This window comes from Theobroma cacao, chromosome 5, assembly GCF_000208745.1.
Source record: "Theobroma cacao cultivar B97-61/B2 chromosome 5, Criollo_cocoa_genome_V2, whole genome shotgun sequence".
Lineage (NCBI taxonomy): Eukaryota > Viridiplantae > Streptophyta > Magnoliopsida > Malvales > Malvaceae > Theobroma > Theobroma cacao.
The window spans coordinates 22,356,506-22,370,076 of NC_030854.1; positions in this window are offsets into that span (position 1 = coordinate 22,356,506).

A 13,571-nucleotide genomic window follows, 5' to 3' on the forward strand; every position below is an offset into this window, starting at 1 on the left:
TTTACCTTTATTAGCTTAATCCCTTGAAATCCCACACTTTTTCTTTAATTTTCCCGCCTAGGGTTTGTGTTCTTTCCTTTCCTCTTCACTTTATGCTTTGACCGGCCATATGGGTGAGACTAAGAGAGTTTTAAATAGATTTTACAAGGAAATTCTAGAATAATCCAAGCTTGACACATGGCATGTTTCCATTGGTCCATGTGTAATACTTATCCATTAAGCAATCTCTCTCCATCACATAAAATGTTTCAATTATCCACAATGTAAAATGTTAATGGCTTAAATCCATGGGCATGACAAGTGTCAGGTGGTGTAAAATTCTAAAAATTTCCATTTTGTCCTTGGGTGACAAAATTACCATTTTGCCCCTAGATCATAAAAATCTTCAAAAATTTTATTTCCTTGTCATTTCACCCATATTTTCATCATTCATTTATGCTTTATGCCTACTTAAGCCATAATATTGTTTAAAACTTACTTTTATGGGCTTATTGAGAAAATGACGAAATTATCCCTTATTAGGGATATCGCGTATATTTCTATCTACGAGTCTATAAAGGTCAAGGTCTCACAACATCAATCCAAGCAAAATGACAACTTGTCCATCATAACCACTGAGGTGGCAAATTGGGATTGACAATAGAGATAAATACCAATGTTTGCATATTAATAAATGATGGGGATTTGGGTATTTGAAACTTAAATGCTAAGTAAGAAAGTTGAAACAAAAAAGGGAATTCCAAGGGGAGTTTAATTGATTAACATAAAAACTTATCAATTTTTCAAAATAGTAATATTAATGCAATCCACTCAATCTCAAAAAGGCCCATCACAACTATAACCGTACAAAAAATCAATTACAAAGGAAAGAAATTTACATGTTTAAAAACTCAAAAAGGGGTCTTGCTTCTTGATCTTCCAAACTCAAGAGAGAAAAAAAGGAATAGTAGGATAATATAGTATAGTATAAGTGTCATTGACAAAGTCAATAACTTTCTATATCTTCCAAACACATGCCCATGAGAATGTGATCCCAAAGAAACACAAAAGAAAAAATTTATGTAAGTCACTAATATCATTGTCATTCGATCTTTTTAATCACTTAGAAGCAAAACTTCGAAGGACCATTTTCTCTGAAAACCTCTCATTTAGGTGAAGAGAACCCAAATTGGTTCTTTCGTAAAAAGGTATTGCCCATTATTCTTTACAATGCAAAGTGTGTTTCTTATTTTTTTTTTTAAATTGATTTCGTCAACTATCATTTTGAAGAAAAAAAAAACTCTATTTTGTTTCTCTATTTCTAATTCCTGTTGAGTTTTATGGGATATGTTACTTAAATTTTAGATAAATGAAAAAAAAAATAAGTGCTTTCTGTGAGACCTTGACCTTTATAGACTCATAGATAGAAGTACACGCGAAATCCCTGATTAGGGGTAATTTCGTCATTTCCTTAGTAAACCCCTAAAAGTAAGATTTTAAACAATATTATGGCCTAAGTAGGCCTAAGGCATAAATGAATGATGAAAATATGGGTAAAATGGCAAGGAAACAAAATTTTTGATGATTTTCATGATAGGGCCAAAATGGTCATTTTTCACCTCGAGTTAGAATTTTTTAAGTTTTCATGAACCCGAGCATTTCTAGACTATTATGGATCTTGTCCCAATGTCAAAAGAGTAAAAGGATTGCATAAAGGATTGGAAGAGAACAAGCTAATTTGTGGAAAGGCATTTTCGTAATTTAAGGGAAGTGGATAAGCATGGGCTATAAATATCTTGTTCTTCCAGCAGCTTCTTCATTCTCTAGCAGCTTTTCTCCTTCTGCTTCCTCTCATCTCACGTTGCTTTCATCCCCCATGAAAGCTTGATAAGAAAGCTCCACAATCTTCCTTAAAATAGCTCCACTTTTCATGCCTTGGTGTAATCCTTTCATAAACCTTTGTGCTCTTCCACTCTCTCACTTTAAAACCCTTGAAAAAATCTTATTTCCACACACTCTCTCACTAGTTAGGTGTTTTAGAGAGAGAAAGAGGAAGCTTCAAAAATAGCTTGAAAGTTTTGGAAAGAATTTCAAATACAAGCTACCAAGGTTCCAAAGAAGCCCCATCACCCCATTTGGACAATTAGAGAAGTAGAGTCGACTAAAGGTTCAACAAGATACCGGTGAGTGAACTTGCATTTCAAAATTTGTTTTGGGAATGTAAACTTATTTGCACAATATACTTGAATGATTTTATCCAACTTTCCTTAAAAACAAGTGCCTTAAGAGCAAGCCTTTGATAAATTGATTTTATGTTGTGACATGCGATTGTTATGAATTCGTGCACTACTACATTATGTTGGTATATATATAGATATATATATATATATATATATATATATATATGTTGTGTNATTATGTTGGTATATATATAGATATATATATATATATATATATATATATATATGTTGTGCATGATGGTTGATATTTTGTGATGATTATAACTGTGTGTGTGCACGATGTGGGGGGATGCACATGCCAGTAATGATGGTGGTGAGGGAGATGGACGATGATAGTGCCCATGTGCATGATGTGAGGGGATGTACACGATGACATTGATTGTGCACGATGTGGGGGATGCACATGAGCTGGATGTGATGATAGTGGTATTGGTATTTATCCATGTATGTATATGTATATATGTTTAGAGAATGAAAACTCGTGTATATGGTTTATGGTTGAAATGCATATGAATTTGGCATGCTGAACTTTGGAAACCTTTATGTGTTTTATGTTGATTTTGTCATTTCAGAAGGATGGCTTTTTTTCTTGAAAGGAAGGAAACTTTTTTCTCACTGCTCTGTTTCTCGTTGCAGCAAGAAACTCTCGGGTTGGAAGGGTAAGGTTGGCTGAAAATCTCACTGTAGCGAGAATGTTACTGTAGCTTCTCGCTGTAGTGAGAAACTTTCTGTTTTGTGACAAAAAATTTTGCTACAGCGAGATTCAATCTCGCTGCAGCGAAAAACTTTATGTTTTGCTCCTTATTTGGTTTGGTTGCTACCCTATTTTCTATTTCTTTAATACCATAATTGAGCATGGACCAACATTAAGGAATAAATGAATTAAGTTTAAAATGAGGAGGTTTGGTGAGAAACCCTCGGCTAGTTGATAATTTAAGTCAAGTGTTGCTGTAGCAAAAATTCATTCTTGCTGCAGCGAGGATCCGTCGTTTATTTGACTTGATTCGCATGAATGCTATTAAAGTTTTCACTTTCCAAATCCTTTGTTGAGCATGGACCCTTTTCATAAAGTGATTTACTCATGTGGGGTTTACATAAGGGGTTTTAATAAGAACTAAAACAAATTGCATTGTTTTGAAAACTAAATGCATCATGATTTCGTTAAACATTCCTTAATGTTTGCTTGTTCCCTTCTTGTTCACTCACTGGGTTTATACTCACCGTTTTCAACTTCATGTTTTCAGATTAGGAGGTAGTTAGTAATTAGGTCAGGGTGACCTCGAAGATTCGACTATTGGTAGGTGTCTCAGCATTCAGTAGCTGTACATTTACCCCGAGTCTCTTGTTGGAAATCGAGTCTTCTTTTTGAGATGTATAGACAACCCTGATGTAAATTATTAAGATACATGTTATAGACAATTTATATATATATACTTGATTGATATGCCACTATGAGTTGGCAATGTTTAGTATTATTTTGATTCAAAGTTATGAAATATGACTTTAGTAATTTTGATGGAGTAATGAGCAGATCATGTAAATAGGCTTGCTTGGGCTCAGTGGGCTATGTCCATTGGGCCAATGCATCGGTCATGGCCCGGAATTTGGGTCGTGACACTTTCTTTTGCTAAGTTTTTCATCAGAATCCCTGGTGGCACACTTTAAATTTCTATCCAAGAGTAACTATTCAAAAAAAGTTCAAATTAGAAAGGCAATAGAAAAAACACCTATCTTCCCTTTTTCATGCTCTAAGACAACGTTTCTCTACAACAAAGAAAAGAACTGAAACTATCTTTTTACATGAAACTCTAAATTGTTGCAAAAGATTCACATTGAAACTGAAATAATTGGACAAAGTCAATCCAAGCAAAATTACAACTTGCCCATCATAAGAAATGCTTGATGGGAAAATCAGTCAATTAAAAAGCAAAAAATTGACAAAAAAAAAAAACCAAGAACTAAAACACAAATATTAAGATAATCTTTTACCTTGACTATTCATTCAAACTACATAAGGGAGACATAGATAGAGGAAAGACAAGTGGCAGTGTGGCGTCAAAATAAAGAGTGGGAAGAGAGAGAAAAGAGGTATTGGCGGAGGAGAGAGAGTCTAACGACGGTTGGGAGGCTAATCGTCAAAAGTAAAGATGCCAAAAATAATAAAATGAGAATAAGAAAATGGGATAGCAAAAACCAAGGCTAAGAGAGGAACCGACTCAGTCTGGGAAAAAAGGAAATGCCAAAAAAACCATTCAAATGCCAAAAACACTGCCATTTTGGCATAAGATGTAAAAAAAAATTCAATTGAGAATGACAAGTGTCAAGCAATTGACCCAATCAATTATCTTACTTTTATATATATTATAGATATATTGGCTAGAGACTTTATTGGTGTAGAAATATATATTATAGATATGACAAGTGTCAAGCAATTGACCCAATTAATTATCTTACTTTTATATATATTATAGATATGTTGGCTAGAGACTTTATTGGTGTAGAAATACAATTTTGTAACCTTGTCTAATGGTGTGACCAATTTAAGTAGGATTGTTCAATAATAAAATTTCTTTTATAAATTATCCTCCAAATCATGAGGGATTAAGGATATTATAAATTTTTATCTCAAGTTTACAAGAATTTCTTTAAACCCACCTTTTTTCCCTATAAAGCAAGAAAGGTTTTTTTATTTAGTTTCCTTCTTTCTTTTCAAGTAAAGGCAAAGCCATTATTTCAACCTTAGAGTCGAGTTAGCACTTAAGCATTTGACTCTTTAGTTGGAGTATGATCCACTTGCTTAGAGAGTAAGGTTCGAATCCCTCTTCCTTCAATTAAAAAAACCAAAACCTTACAGTCGAGTTAAAAATTGTTGGGAAACCAAGCAAACAAGAGGTCATTCATGCAACAAAATTTAAATTTTTTTCTTAAAAACAAGAATAGTTTTGAATTGTTTAACATATATTACCTAAATTACAAGGAATAAGACAAGTATACCTTTAAAATCTTATAAGTCGGAATCAACAAGGTTCTAAACCCTTGAATGTTGGAATCTCCAAGAACCATAATTAGGGTTGTAACAAATCACAAGTTGTCCAAGTATTCAACCTGCAATGGTAATTTTATTGAAAAAAGGCATGCATTCATAATACATATGTAGTGAAAATTAAAATTTTTTTTCCTTTAATAAGATCATTCTTTGGTTTATTTAATATAAAAGAAGTAACTAGAGGAGATGGATTATTATACCTTTAAAACTTTGGAGTCAAAATGAAAAGGTTATCAAACCTTAAATCAATTTCCTCTTGCAGACCAAGCTTGCATTGTAATAAATCACAAGCTGTCCAAACATTTAGCATCTAACGAAGACCTACACAAATGTCAATTGTGAACAACTCCATAAAAAGGTTAAAGCTACTTATGCTTTCTAAGGTCTAGCACTAACTAAAGAAGGCACTCTTGGTTTCTCATTTCTCTAAGGGAATCCCAAAAACGGCTAAAAACCAAAGGAGGAAGAATACAAAATGATACCTAGAGTTTTGAAGCTGAAAACTAATTCATAAGGTTTCCTATATAGGACTATTGGTACCAAGGTCAAGGTTATAAAAGGCTATTGATTTCTCTCCTTTCTTATCTTCCTTATCTCTCAAGGTTTGGATGTATTACCTTTAATTTGTAGCATAAGCATTGTATTTATAGACAATTGTAATCCAAAACGGTTTAACATAACTTTTATGTCAATTACCAAAATTGCCTATTGTTTATTGAACCATTCAATTAAACCTTTGAAGCTCCAAACATTTTTCAATTAAATCCAACTTAATTTCTCCACCTTTACATTCTCAATTGTCACTCTATGATGTGTGTGACCTATAAGGTTCTTAACATGTTGGTAATAGATACATAATATAATCCTAAGCAAAATAGAATTATATGGATCAATGCCCTTTGCGTTCATCATTAATTCCAAATTGATTATTTCATATTCATAAGTCAAAATTTAAATCTAGCCATATATCATGACTATCCAAATATTAAAAAGAGTTAGAGTGGTTTGACTCATCCCTTTAATGCATAATCTTACCATTTAATTAATATCATTTCGTCATTCAATATCTTGACAAGTTAGAGCATGGTATAGTGTTTACTCTTTTTTGTCGTATTAACACTTGAAGCAAGTAATCAACTTATTCTTATGAGAATCGAAAAAATCTTTTGCCAATTACTCATCATGCCTTGACTAAGGGTTTCCCTGAGCCATTACATGTCAAGATACGATAGGATATTCCCCTTAGTTTCACTTAAGGTGATGAATCTTGTATTGTTCATAGATTTACCTTTATATGTTTCATGCTTTTGGAAAAAGCCATACAAACCATTTACATACACAACAAAAAATTAAAAACTTTATCCTTAAGCAAGATCATATTTGATTGTTTAATGTAGATTACCCTAATCCCTTTGTGCATTTGATGTTGAAATCAAGAGACCTTGAACTCCTAGGTATCAAATACCATCTCATCAAGCGTAGGTTGTCACAAACCTCAAGTTGTACAAGTGTCCAACCTCTAACGATGATCCACACTAATTCCAAGCTTAATAACATCAAATGTGTTGAGGTTTGCTTATGCTAGTTAGCCTAATGCCTGTAAGGTACATAAGGTTTCCTCACTTCCCAAGTGAATCCTGAAACAACCAACAAGGAAAAGAGGAAGAGAAGTTAACTTTAAGAAAGGCACATAAAAATCAATTTCCAAGTATATGCAACTTGTTTGCTAATATGCAAGGATTTATAGGCTTGTGGACTTGCAAGATTTGCTCTCTAAGGTTTTCAATTCTTCTGATATTCTCTCAAGTCATAAATGTGATTGTCCTGCCTATCAAGTGTACATAAAGTAGTATTTATAAGCAACTTAACCTAACATAACAATTATATTAATTACAAAATTCCCTAAAATAAATTGAACCCTTTAAAAGAATCCTTTAAAGTTCAATTTTTTTTTTTGGAATTAAGTCCAACTTAATTAGCCCATTTTACATGCAATCTTGTCACCTTTTGTGTGTGTGACCCATTAGATTCTTATATGAATAAAACTATAATCCAAAGCCAATTAAGATAAAATGAATCAAACAATTTGCATTCATCATTAATTCCAACATTGATTAGCTTATATTTATATTTCAAGATTGACATAAAGCAATGTGTCATGACTACCTAAATATCAAGAAAAGTAAAAAATGTTTTACTTAACTCTTCTTTGCCCAATCTATCAGTGAATTCAAGTTTTCATCATCCATAATCCTAATAAGACTCAGAGTATAGTGTACTATATACCCTATATTTGTCTTTATCATTTTAGTTCTTGAAGTTTTTTTTAACTCCTTAATGAAATTAAAAAAATACATTTTCTGAATCTTCATTCTACCTTAGCCATGGATTTCCTTGAGTTAAGACATGTCAAAAAACAATAGAAATCTTTCTTAGGATCACTTAGGGTAATGTATCCATTATTGATCATTCATTCATCTTTATGTCCTTCATGCTATACCCAATGTATATCCCATTATACATCTTTAGCTAGGACTACCTAAAGTAGTATTGATAACTCTATGATATAGAGTTATTTGGACTTAATATTGATAATAATTTAGCTTAGTTCTTGTAGTAATGCATAAAAATTATTGAGTTTTATTTAATTATTTTAAATTAGTTAATTAGGTGAGTCAATCTAATTTTAGTTAAATTTATGCTTAAATTCGTGTCTATGTGCCTAAGATATGTGATTATTGGTTAATTTGCTGATTTGTAAGTGTGCAATTAAAATGGTGAAAAGTTGTCAAGTTAGGTGTTCATGAGATGTACATCTTCATTGCACATGTCTCGGTATTTTAATTATAACTTTTTCTACAAAACTCTAAATGAGATGATTCCTAGACCATTGGAACGATAAGAGAAAAATATACAACTTTCATGTTTTTTACTTTTCCCAGTTATGATTGGAAGGTGGTTTAAATCTTTGTCAAAGTTGAAAGATTGTATTAGGAGAGTGGAAGTCAAGATAGAACAATGAGAGCTGCGGCTCTGGATGATGATGGCCACTATGCTGAAAAGGACAAGGAATGTGGAGACCAACATAGAGAAGTGAGGGTCGCAGCTCTAGGGAATAAGAGTTGCGGCGCTTGAAGAAAATACTATAAAATCCTTTTTTGATTAGACTTCTTTTTTTTACATGAACTTATACCCTATTTAAGCAACCTTTTAGAAGACTTCCAAAGGAATGAAACACCAGATTTAAAGCTGAGATTTATCCACAAAAAATCATTGAAAAAAGTCTCATTGGAGCTGAGAAGAAATTAAAAGATTCAAGAAGATCGAGGAGATAAAACCTTGCACTATTGGAATTTTTTATCTTTTTGTTATTCTTATATTTACTTAGTTTGGTTTTTGTAAAGCCTGACCTTATAAAATACTTGTCATGACATACATGTGATGGATAGCATGTTTGCATACTAGAAAAGTCCTGAAGAATTTACAAAATGCGGTATTATACCTAGAGGTACAACAAAGTTAATTTAAGCCTCGAACTAGATCAAATAGAGATTTTAGAGTGAAATCAAAATTTTAAAGTCCCAAAATGACTTAGAATGGTGATTCGGAGTTCGAGAACCAATTTGGAGTCAAATTGAAAATTTCACTATCTAGGGGTAAAATGGTAATTTTGCCACTCGAGGACAAAATGGGAATTTTTTTGAAAGATTTTGATCATATTTGACTTATTGGAGTATGATTTGAGGTTGAGAAGTGAAAAATTTGTAATCTCGATATTTTTCAGAGCATAGGGGTAAAATGGTAATTTTGTCACCCTAAGGGCAAAATTGTAATTTTACACACCCAACACTTGTCCAGCATATGGAATGTACCTAATTTTATCATGGATAATTGAGGAAATTTAAGTGGTGAAGAGAGAAAGCTTAATAGTTAAGAATTAAAAATGGACCAATGAAATGGTGACACATGGCATATTTATAACCATTAAATATTTGGCTTATAAATTAACACAAATCAGCCCATTTTCTCTTCATATGGCCGGCCAAACCAAGAGCAAAGGAAAAACAAAGGGAGAAAAGAAAAACAAGAACCCTAGGTTGGAAAATTCAAAGAAAAATTGGTGGATTTCAAGGAATCAAGCAATTAAAGGTAAAATTTCTTGATTTTGACTTGTGATCTACCTTTTCCATGCATTTCTCCTTATTTTTCATGGTTAGATTTCATGTTTTCATTATGAATTCATGGCTGATCAAAATGGGTATGGAGAGAGAAAAATGTTGGATTGATTTGATTTTAAGTTATGTTAGTGTTTTTAGTTAGTTTAGCATATTTAGAAACAAAACAACAAGAAAAGAATTCATTTTCCCCCATCACCATCATTGGCCGAATTTTCTAAGGAGGATATTGTGGCTGAAATTGATGATATTTCATGATATTTTGGTGATATTTGATGTTTGGTGAGGCTAGAAATTAAATGAGAAATTTTGGTGTGAAAATCTGAATATTTACCTAATGTATAGACATGAGTGATTATTGATTCGGGACTATAAATTGAATCTCATTCACAGTCACTAAGGTAATTTAGGTATAATTGGAGTGTAGAAAGTGAAAGAAATTGATTTGGAGTTAAATTGGAGGTTTTAGCCAATTACACCAAGAATAGTGCGAATTAGGTTGAATACCGTATTTAAACGGCTATTCGAACATTTTGCATCACATTTCGTGCATTCATATAGATTTATAGAGCCTGAAATAGTTTATGATAAATTGATACAATTTATTGAAATTCGTGTCACGTATGATGTATAGGTGGTGAGCCCTCTAACAAAGGTAAAGAGATTGTGCCCGAAGATCGAGAATAGGAGTATATCGAACTCCTAGTACTGTGAGTAACCTTACCATCATTTTAATTATCTAAAGTATGTTTTTAATCGATTTTGGTGAAATTTTATGAAAATGAGTTTAAATGGTAAATCTTTGTGTTTTACAAACAAAATGTATTTACATGAAAGGATTTTATAAATTGTCTTGAAATTGAATAATGATTTTGAAAAATAGAGTAATTGGAGACCACTTGTTATGTTGTAAAATTTATTATTTGAATTGAATGGCTTATGACAATATTTGCATGAATGGCTAAATTGATATTTGTGTTGAAATATATGAAATGTGTATTTAGCCTTGAAAGGTTGTGAATTACAATAATTGTCATATCATGTTATTGAATTTTATTGATTGGTGGGATAATTATTAGCTTACTGCAGTAGACGGATTTTCGTGGACTAGCCTATTAGAGGGGTACGGTAAACCCTGTTATATTTTATCTTGGTTTGAGAGGTGAGTCAAGTAACTCCCGAGGTATAACTTTTAGAGTTCACTTCACGTCAAACCACCATGTGAGGGAGAACTCGGCCAATGCCAAGGAACGACTATATTTTTAAAATAAAAACATGTTAATGCGTACGTAACTTTTTAATAGCCTTGGCCAACTCAGTTTGGGATAGCCCTCGGCCAAGGTATCCCTGATAACTGAGTATGAGAATAATTTTGGTACGAGCCATGCTTTTAAGAAATTCATAAGCCATACTAATTACTTGATTTAAATAAATCGATTTCATTTGGTTGAAATAAGTTGAAAGGTGATAAATTACAGTTTGATGAAATGTTTTAATAGTCTCATTTTACTCGACTTTAGATATTTTGAATGATGTTTGTTTACTCACTAGGATTTCATAATCTCACCACCCTTATTTCCACCCAGTTCATGCTCAGAATAGATTGTAGATAATTGATATCGGTGAGGACTACAGTTGGACTTGCCACATCCAAAAACTGCAGGTTCATTTTTTTTATACTTTTAATCATTCATGGGCCCATGTGTCACTGTAAATTAAATTTTATACTTTGGTTATCTATATTACAACATGTATGAATTTATTTTGCTTTTACGCTGTAAAAATTATTTACAGAGTATTCTAAAAATATTGTTTTATTAGAAAATTGAATATTTTATTCTAATAGTCATAATTTCATTTTAAATGAATGTTTTAGACATCCAAAATTATTTTTGATTATGAAATATGTGTTTTCCACTTATATACTACATTTTTAAATGATTTTGAGATTTTTGGGAAAAATGACCAAAATACCTCTATGAGACAAAAATTATTATTTTATTTGTTTTAAGTTGAAAACAGCTTAAAATCTTTTAGAAAACGATATTTAGCAACGGTTACTCACAGGGGAAATAAGAAGTTGATATTAAAGCCTTACGGGGTTACAGTTGACATTCTGGGTAATGAGTGTCGATCGGGACGACGTGGCGGTTGTCACGGGCTCGAAGGGAGTACCGAGTCGTGATAGTTTTAATGTTTAAACTTTTTTTGATGATGATTTGGGATATTATGGAGAAGTAATTTAGTTATCTAAGATTATGATTGAAATCAATACATAGTCTGAATTATTTATCTCTCTTTTACTTATGTTTAATGATTTTAAGTTGTTTATTCTATCATGTTCTTAATCCTTCTAATTGTTTGATCAACAATTAGATTGATCTGGAAACCTAAGTTAAGCCTTGACAAAAAAGATTTAGGGTAGACCTTGAATAGAATAGCGTATGATCAAATGCACTTAGTTGATTAGGTGGTTTGATTTGCATATAAGGTAGACATATAACTATAACTCATACGTAGCTAGGATTAGAGCACGAACTTAATGAATCTTCTTCTATTTAATTTGCATATATATATAATAAGCTACTTGCAAGAGATATTTTTATAAGAAACTCGACAGAGACTTGTAAATAATTTAAGACTCTAAGTTAGCAACTTAATCCATTAAACTAAGTTAAGAGAAAGAGATAATAATCAGATGAAGCATTGAAAGATATCATAATCTTAGATCTGGTAGTTAATTGAATTTTCTAAACAAATTTGTTGATTAATTGTAAATTAGTTTAGTTTTAAGTTTGTTAGATTTAATTTTGCTTTTTAATAATTTAATTTGTATTGTTTGGATAAAATTAGGTTGTGTTAATTTTAGTAATTAACAGTAAGAATTAATTCAATTTTCTGTAGAATCGACACTCTACTTATTATTATATTGTCTGTTTGATATGTATACTTGCGTGGGTAGAAAATTAAACAAGTTTTTAGCGTCGTTACTAGAAAATTGATTTTTAATTCTTTCTTGTTAATATTAATACCAAGCATTCCTAATCTTACTTCAAACTTTTTCTTTTAATTTTCAGGTACTATTGGTCATTATATGTGAAGCACCAGAAATTTGGAAATTGTTCGTTTTGATTCAAAAATTGAAAAAACTTTTCAAAGACTTTAGAGGAAAAAGCAACAAGTTTCTACTCCAAGGAAAACAATGGCTGATTAACAAAGGGAAAAGACCAAGTCTTTGAGGGAATATGTTGTCCCACTGGTACAAGGTCTCCACTCTAGTATCCAAAGACCTCCTATTCAAGCCAACAACTTTGAAATTAAACTAGCCATTATTCAGATGATTCAGACTTTTGTTTATTTTAGGGGTTGGCCTAATGATGATCTTAATGCTCATATTGTGAATTTCTTAAAAATTTGCGACACATTCAAGGCTAATGGTGTTTCTAATAATGCCATAAGATTGAGGTTTTTCTTTTTCTTAATGAGAGAAATAGCAAAGAGCTGGTTAAATTCGCTTCTTACTAGTTCCATTAATACTTGAGATAATTTGGCTTAGAAATTCTTAGCAAAATTCTTTCCACTTGCCAAGATAGCAAAGATGTGGAATGATATCACCTCTTTTATGCAGTTTGATTCTGAATCACTATATGAGTTTTGGGAGAGGTACAAGGATTTGTTAAAAAGTTGTCCTTACCATGGGTTACCTAAGTGGCTGTAAGTTTAGACTTTTTATAATGGGTTGTTAAGACCTATTAGAACCACCATTGATGCTATAGCTAGAGGTGCACCTATGGGTAAGTCCATTGATGAGGCTTATGACTTGCTTGAGAAAATGACTTCTAATAACTACTAGTGGCCATCAGAAAGATTAGGTGTAAGAAAAGTTGCTGGAGTTCATGAGCTTGAAGCAATTAATGCTTTGACTTCATAATTGGCTTCTCTTATAAAGAAAATTGATAAATTGAGTTAATGTTGTTCAGAGCCGCTTTGTGACTTGTGAACTTTGTGGAGAAGGTTATTCCAATGATAATTGCCTTACCTATTCTAAATTTTGTCAGTTTGTTGGAAATAAGCAACAAAACAACAATCCCTATCCCAACACTTATAATCTCGGTTGGAAGAATAATCCTA